General features: G+C 43.3%; 1 non-coding gene across 1 annotated transcript; it reads left to right on the top strand.

Annotated features, from left to right (window-relative positions):
• Positions 1 to 1,995: 1,995 nt before the first annotated feature.
• LOC113856900 lies at positions 1,996 to 2,102 on the top strand. The gene has a single exon (XR_003503072.1). It is a non-coding gene; the product is annotated as a small nucleolar RNA R71 (small nucleolar RNA).
• The last annotated feature ends 6,349 nt before the right edge of the window (positions 2,103 to 8,451 follow it).

Here is an 8,451-nt window from a genome sequence, read left to right as displayed (position 1 = left end):
TCATCCAGAAATGCATACCACAAATGTGAAGGTAGTTGTTTCAGTTCTAGCCTTTGCTTTTCTTCTTCTTTAGCATCCTTTTCCAGCTCTTCTTTCACTATATTTTCTGCAGGTTTTTGAATTGGCAGAGCTTCTAGTTGCTGCTGCACTTCCATGATATCTTCTTCATTCAGAGTTTCAGATTTGTCATTCCCTGCAGATATTATCTCTTCTAACACAGCAATTTCATCAAATTCTTTCATATAATGTTGTGTAATGAAAGTATCCAGTATATCTATCTTCATACATGTATTATCTTCAACTGGATATTTTAAAGCTTCAAACACATTAAATATTACCTTCTCATCTTGAACTCGAAGCATAAGTTCACCTTTTTGCACGTCTATTAAAGCTCTTCCAGTTGCAAGAAATGGCCTCCCTAGGATCAAAGGAATGTTGGAATCCACCTCCATGTCCAGAATTACAAAATCTGCAGGAAAAATGAACTTATCAACTTTAACTAATAAATCTTCAACAACTCCATATGGATAAGTGTATGATCTATCAGCTAGCTGCAGTGTAATGTTGGTAGGCTTCACTTCCTCTATTCCAAGTTTCTGCAGAACAGCTAATGGCATCAGATTTATGCTTGCTCATAAGTCACACAATGCTCTTCCCACAGTGCAGTTTCCTATTTCACAAGGAATGCTAAATGATCCAGGATCTTTCAACTTTTGAGGAAGCTTTCTCTTGAGAATGGCACTGCACTCCTCTGTCAAAGGTACTATTTTGTCATGCTCTAGCTTCCTTTTTCTGGAAAGTAGTTCTTTCATGAACTTTGCATATGAAGGCATTTGCTCCAAAGCTTCTGCAAAAGGAATGTTAATTTGTAATTTCTTAAAGACATTCATAAACCTTTCAAATTGTTCCTCTTGTTTAGGATTTTGGACTCTTTGAGGATAAGGCAGCCTCTTGTATTTTTCTGGGTCTATTGGCTTACAAGCTTCTTCAAAGAGTTGCTTTTTGGTTTTCCTTTCAGAATTCATGGGAACTTTTTCTTTTTCTTCTGAATGGTCTTTCTTCAATAGCTTAAAATTTCCTTGTTGCAGATCTTGTTCAATATTCCTTTCTACTGCATCATTCACTTTCTTTTCTGCTGGTTTAGGGCTTGCAACTACAGCTCCACTCCTTGTAGTTATGGCTTGACATTGCTCTTTAGGATTGATTACTGTATTGCTTGGAAATCTTCCTTCATCCCTGCTGGATAATTGTTCAGCTAATTGTCCAATCTGTGTCTCTAGTTTCTTCATGGAAGCTTCTTGGTTTTTGAAGCTTGTTTGAGTTACCTTCATGAATTGCAGCATAGTTTCTTCTATCTCAGTCAACCTCTCATTCATAGGTCTGGAAAATTTCTGATTTCCTTGAGGTTGAGTGGATGAATTCCTCTGAAAATAAGGCTGTTGTGTTGTAGGACCTGCATTAGAAAAAGGCAAATTTGAATTAGAATTCTTTGCAGCAGAATATTGATTATTCCAATTAGAATACTGCTGAGTTCTATTATTCGAAAATTGAAATCCAGGGGGATATGATGGTTGTTGTCTCTGAAAATTATTCATATAATTCACTTGCTCTTGTGGTTCACTTGTGGATGCCTCAAATGCACCATTTGCATGGTTTCCTCCACAAAAATCACAACTTAGCTGACTGGTAGGCATACTCCCTGTTTGCAGATTGTTGATTTGTTGTGTTAAAGCAGCTAATTGTTCTGAAAACATTTGATTTTGTAGCTGATTTTGTGCAAGAAAAGTTTCCAGAACTTTAGCTTCATGACCAGAGTTTCTTCCTTGATTCCTTGAGTTTGAATTCTGATACATTGAAGATGCCATCATGTCAATAATCCTTTGAGCTTCTTCTAAGGACTTTGTATTTAATGAACCTCCAGTAGCAGCATCAACCATTGTTCTTGTTGCTACATTCATCCCATTATAAAAAGTTTCCAATTGCATCCAATCTGGAATACAATGATGTGGACACCTTCTAAGCAGTTCTTTGTATCTTTCCCAAGCTTCATATAATGATTCTCCTTCTTGCTGCACAAAGGATGTAATTTCTCCTCTCAACTTAGCAGCTTTGGATGGAGGGAAGTACTTGGTTAAAAACTTATTCACAAGTTCTGTCCAGGTTGTGATGCTTCCTTGTGGTTGAGCTTGTAACCAGCATTTTGCTCTATCTCTCAAGGAAAAAGGAAATAGTCTCAGTCTGATGGCTTCTTCACTAACCCCATTTATTCTTATGGTGTCACATAGCTGTAGAAAATTTGAAATATGTAAGTTAGGATCATCAGAATTTCCACCAGAAAACTGATCTTGTTAGACTAAGTGTAATAAAGCATGTTTAATCTCAAAATGGTTGGCTTGAATAGTTGGCCTGATTATAGAAGAGTTAAAACCTTGCATGTTAGGAATAGCATAGTCCCCTAATGTTCTAAATCTGTTCTGTTCTGCCATTTCTATTTCTGAATTTAGTTGTCTCAAAGATGTAGGTGTTCTTTTCACTCTAGGATTACTCTGAGATTCTGGAGAATGGACAGCTTCTAACTCACTATCACTCCCTATGGCTTTTTCTGCTCTAGACTCTTTTCTCAATCTTCTTAAGGTTATGTCTATGTCAGGATCAAAGACTAGAGTTGATTTGTTTTTGTTTTTGCCACGCATATACAATTCAAAATAAAGCAAAAGTAAACTACAAGTTAGTATTCAGAACTGCACCACGAAAATTATGCAGTAATTATCAGTAAAAGTAATTGAAACACAAGTTAAAAAGTTGCAGAAACTCCTTGAATATCACTCCTAGGACTCAAAGGAAGGCTTTCTCACCACCTTCTCTCCTTTTGGCACTTGCTGGCACTTTTGGACCTAAGTTCCAGTTTTGGTCTCTTTTGGTCCCCTTTTTCTTGTCCGCAAATGAAGACATGCGAAACACCTCTCAGGACACTGAAACTCCTTGAATATCAGTGCTAGGACTCAAAGGAAGGCTTTCACATCAGCTTCTCCCCTTCTGGCAGTTTCTGGCGCTTTTGGACCCAAGTACCAGTTTTTGTCTCTTTTGCCCCTTTTCTTACCGGGAAAGGAAGACGTGCGAAACTCATATCAAGCCACTGAAACTCCTTGAATATCAGAACTAGGACTAAAAAGAAGGCTTTAACACTAGCTTCTCCCCTTCTGGCACTTTCTGGCGCTTTTGGACCCAAGTTCCAAGTTTGGTCTCTTTTGGTCCCCTTTTGCTTACCTGCAAAGGAAGATGTGCGAAACTCGTCTCAGACCAGTGAATGTCCTTGAATATCAGTACTAGGACTCAAAGGAAGTCTTTCACACTAGCTTCTCCCCTTCTGGCACTTTCTAGCGCTTTTGGACCCAAGTACCAGTTTTGGTCTCTTTTGGTCCCCTTTTACTTCCCGGCAAAAAAAGATGTGCGAAACTCGTCTCAGGCCACTGAAACTCCTTGAATATCAGTACTAGGACTAAAAAGAAGGCTTTAACACCAGCTTCTCCCCTTCTGGCACTTTCTGACGCTTTTGGACCCAAGTTCCAAGTTTGGTCTCTTTTGGTCCCCTTTTGCTTACCGGCAAAGGAAGATGTGCGAAACTCGTCTCAGACCAGTGAATGTCCTTGAATATCAGTACTAGGACTCAAAGGAAGTCTTTCACACCAGCTTCTCCCCTTCTGGCACTTTCTGGCGCTTTTGGACCCAAGTTCCAAGTTTGGTCTATTTTGGTCCCCTTTTGCTTACCGGCAAAGAAAGACGTGCGAAATTTGTCTCAGGCCGCCGAAACTCCTTGAATATCAGTACTAGGACTCAAAGGAAGGCTTTCACATCAGCTTCTCCCCTTCTGGCACTTTTATACCCAAGTTCCAGTTTTGGCCTGTTTTGGTCCCCTTTTGCTTACCGGCAAAGGGAGACATGCGAAACTCGTCTTAGGCGACTGAAACTCCTTGATTATCAATACTAGGAGTCAAAGGAAGGCTTTCACACAATCTTCTCCGCTTTTGGCACTTTCTGGCGCTTTTAAACCCAAGTTCCAGTTTTGATCTCTTTTGGTTCCTTTTTGCTTACCGGCAATGGAAGACGTGCAAAACCCGTCTCAGGCCACTGAAACTCCTTGAATATCACTCCTAGGACTCAAAGGAAGGCTTTCTCACCACCTTCCCCTCTTTTGGCACTTTCTGGCGCTTTTGGACCACATTCCAGTTTTGGTCTTTTTTAGTCCCCTTTTGCTTACCGGCAAAGGTAGACATGCGAAACTCGTCTTTGGCGACTGAAACTCCTTGAATATCAATACTAGGAGTCAAAGGAAGGCTTTCACACAAGCTTCTCCGCTTTTGGCACTTTCTGGCGCTTTTAAACCCAAGTTCCAGTTTTGATCTCTTTTGGTTCACTTTTGCTTACCGGCAATGGAAGACGTGCAAAACTCGTCTCAGGCCACTGAAACTCCTTGAATATCACTCCTAGGACTCAAAGGAAGGCTTTCTCACCACCTTCTCCCCTTTTGGCACTTTCTGGCGCTTTTGGACCACATTCCAGTTTTGGCCTCTTTTGGTCCCCTTTTGCTTACTGGCAAAGGAAGACGTGCGAAACTCGTCTTAGGCCACTGAATCTCCTTGAATATCAGTACTAGGCCTCAAAGGAAGGCTTTCACACCACCACCTTCCCTTTTGGCACTTTTTGGCTCTTTTGGACCCAAGTTCCAGTTTTGGTGTCTTTTGGTCCCTTTTTGCTTATCGGCAAAGGGAGACGTGCGAAACTCATCTCAGGCCACTGAAACTCCTTGAATATCACTCCTAGGACTCAAAGGAAGGCTTTCTCGCCACCTTCTCTCCTTTTTGGCACTTTCTGGCACTTTTGGACCCAAGTTCCAGTTTTGGTCTCTTTTGGTCCCCTTTTGCTTACCGGCAAAGGGAGACGCGCGAAACTTGTCTCAGGCCACTGAAACTGCTTCAATATCAGTACTAGGACTAAAAAGAAGGCTTTAACACCAGCTTCTCCCCTTCTGGCACTTTCTGGCGCTATTGGACCCAAGTTCCAAGTTTGGTCTCTTTTGGTCTCCCTTTGCTTACCGGCAAAGGAAGACGTGCGAAACTCGTCTCAGGCCACTGAATGTCCATGAATATCAGTACTAGGACTCAAAGGAAGTCTTTCACACTAGCTTCTCCCCTTCTGGCACTTTCTGGCGCTTTTGGACCCAAGTACCAGTTTTGGTTTCTTTCGGTCCCCTTTTACTTCCCGGCAAAAGAAGATGTGCGAAACTCGTCTCAGGCCACTGAAACTCCTTGAATATCAGTACTAGGCCTCAAAGGAAGGCTTTCACACCACCACCTCCCCTTGTGGCACTTTCTGGCGCTTTTGGACCCAAGTTCCAATTTTGGTCTCTTTTTGTCCTCTTTTGCTTATCGGCAAAAGAAGACGTGTGAAACTCGTCTCAGGCCACTGAAACTCCTTGAAAATCAGTACTACGCCTCAAAGGAAAGCTTTCACACCACCACCTCCCCTTTTGGCACTTTCTGTTGCTTTTGGACCCAAGTTCCAGTTTTGGTGTCTTTTGGTCCCCTTTTGCTTACCGGCAAAGGAAGACGTGCGAAACTCATCTCAGGCCACTGAAACTCCTTCAATATTAGTACTAGGACTAAAAAGAAGGCTTTCACACCAGCTTCTTCCCTTCTGGCACTTTCTGGCGCTTTTGGACCCAAGTTCCAATTTTGGTCACTTTTGGTCCCCTTCTGCTTACCGGCAAAGGAAGACGTGTAAAACTCGCCTCAGGCCACTGAAACTCCTTGAATATCACTCCTAGGACTCAAAGGAAGGCTTTCTCACCACCTTCTCTCCTTTTGCCACTTTCTAGCGCTTTTGGACCCAAGTTCCAGTTTTGGTCTCTTTTGGTCCCCTTTTGCTTACCGGCAAAGCAAGACGTGTGAAACTCGTCTCAAGCCACTGAAACTCCTTGAATATCACTCCTCGGACTAAAAAGAAGGCATTCACATCAGCTTCTCCCCTTCTGGCAGTTTCTGGCGCTTTTGGACCAAAGTACCAGGTTTGGTCTCTTTTGCTCCCCTTTTTCTTACCGGGAAAGGAAGACGTGCGAAACTCGTCTCAGGCCACTGAAACTCCTTGAATATCAGTACTAGGACTAAAAAGAAGGCTTTCACACCACCACCTCCCCTTTTGGCACTTTCTGGCGCTTTTGGACCCAAGTTCCAGTTTTGGTCTCTTTTGGTCCCCTTTTGCTTACCGGCAAAAGAAGACGTGTGAAACTTGTCTCAGGCCACTGAAACTCCTTCAATATTAGTACTAGGCCTCAAAGGAAGGCTTTCATACCACCACCTTCCCTTTTGGCACTTTTTGGCGCTTTTCGACCTAAGTTCCAGTTTTGGTGTCTTTTGGTCCCCTTCTGCTTACCGGCAAAGGAAGACGTGTGAAACTCGCCTCAGGCCACTAAAACTCCTAGAATATTAGTACTAGGACTAAAAAGAAGGCTTTCACACCAGCTTCTCCCCTTTTGGTACTTTCTGACGCTTGTGGAGCCAAGTTCCAGTTTCGGTCTCTTTTGGTCCCCTTTTTCTTACCGGTAAAGGAAGTCGTGCGAAAAAAGACTCAGGCCACTGAAACTCCTTGAATATCAGTACTAGGACTCAAAGGAAGGCTTTCTCACCAGCTTCTCCCCTTCTGGCACTTTCTGGCACCTTTAGACCCAAGTTCCAGTTTTGGTCTATTTTGGTCCCCTTTTGCTTACCGACAAAGAAAGACGTGCGAAATTTGTCTCAGGCCGCCGAAACTCCTTGAATATCAGTACTAGGACTCAAAGGAAGGCTTTCACATCAGCTTCTCCCCTTCTGTCACTTTTATACCCAAGTTCCAGTTTTGGCCTGTTTTGGTCCCCTTTTGCTTACCGGCAAAGGGAGACATGCGAAACTCGTCTTAGGCGACTGAAACTCCTTGATTATCAATACTAGGAGTCAAAGGAAGGCTTTCACACAAGCTTCTCCGCTTTTGGCACTTTCTGGCGCTTTTAAACCCAAGTTCCAGTTTTGATCTCTTTTGGTTCCCTTTTGCTTACCGGCAATGGAAGACGTGCAAAACTCGTCTCAGGCCACTGAAACTCCTTGAATATCACTCCTAGGACTCAAAGGAAGGCTTTCTCACCACCTTCTCCCCTTTTGGCACTTTCTGGCGGTTTTGGACCACATTCCAGTTTTGGTCTCTTTTGGTCCCCTTTTGCTTACCGGCAAAGAAAGACATGCAAAACTCATCTCAGACCACTGAAACTCTTTCAATTTCAATACTAGGAGTCAAGCGAAGGCTTTCACACCAGCTTCTCCCCTTTTGGCACTTTCTGACACTTTTAGACCTAAGTTTCAGTTTTGGTCTCTTTTGGTCCCCTTTTGCTTACCGGCAAAGCAAGACGTGTGAAACTCGTCTCAAGCCACTGAAACTCCTTGAATATCACTCCTCGGACTAAAAAGAAGGCATTCACATCAGCTTCTCCCCTTCTGGCACTTTCTAGCGCTTTTGGACCCAAGTACCAGTTTTGGTCTCTTTTGGTCCCCTTTTACTTCCCGGCAAAAAAAGATGTGCGAAACTCATCTCAGGCCACTGAAACTACTTGAATATCAGTACTAGGCCTCAAAGGAAGGCTTTCACACCACCACCTCCCCTTTTGGCACTTTCTGGCGCTTTTGGACCCAAGTTCCAGTTTTGGTCTCTTTTGGTCCCCTTTTGCTTACCGGCAAAAGAAGACGTGTGAAACTCGTCTCAGGCCACTGAAACTCCTTGAATATTAGTACTAGGCCTCAAAGGAAGGCTTTAACACCACCACCTTCCCTTTTGGCACTTTCTGGCGCTTTTCGACCCAAGTTCCAGTTTTGGTGTCTTTTGGTCCCCTTCTGCTTACCGGCAAAGGAAGACGTGTGAAACTCGCCTCAGGCCACTAAAACTCCTTGAATATTAGTACTAGGACTAAAAAGAAGGCTTTCACACCAGCTTCTCCCCTTTTGGTACTTTCTGACGCTTGTGGACCCAAGTTCCAGTTTCGGTCTCTTTTGGTCCCCTTTTCCTTACCGGCAAAGGAAGACGTGCGAAAAAAGACTCAGGACACTGAAACTCCTTGAATATCAGTGCTAGGACTCAAAGGAAGGCTTTCTCAGCAGCTTCTCCCCTTCTGGCACTTTCTGGCACCTTTAGACCCAAGTTCCAGTTTTGGTCTATTTTGGTCCCCTTTTGCTTACCGGCAAAGAAAGACGTGCGAAATTTGTCTCAGGCCGCCGAAACTCCTTGAATATCAGTACTAGGACTCAAAGGAAGGTTTCCACATCAGCTTCTCCCCTTCTGGCACTTTTATACCCAAGTTCCAGTTTTGGCCTGTTTTGGTCACCTTTTGCTTACCGGCAAAGGGAGACATGCGAAACTCGTCTTAGGCGACTG

This window comes from Abrus precatorius, unplaced genomic scaffold (assembly GCF_003935025.1).
Source record: "Abrus precatorius isolate BTA unplaced genomic scaffold, Abrus_2018 Scaffold120, whole genome shotgun sequence".
Lineage (NCBI taxonomy): Eukaryota > Viridiplantae > Streptophyta > Magnoliopsida > Fabales > Fabaceae > Abrus > Abrus precatorius.
This window is presented reverse-complemented; position numbering and strand designations above follow the sequence as displayed.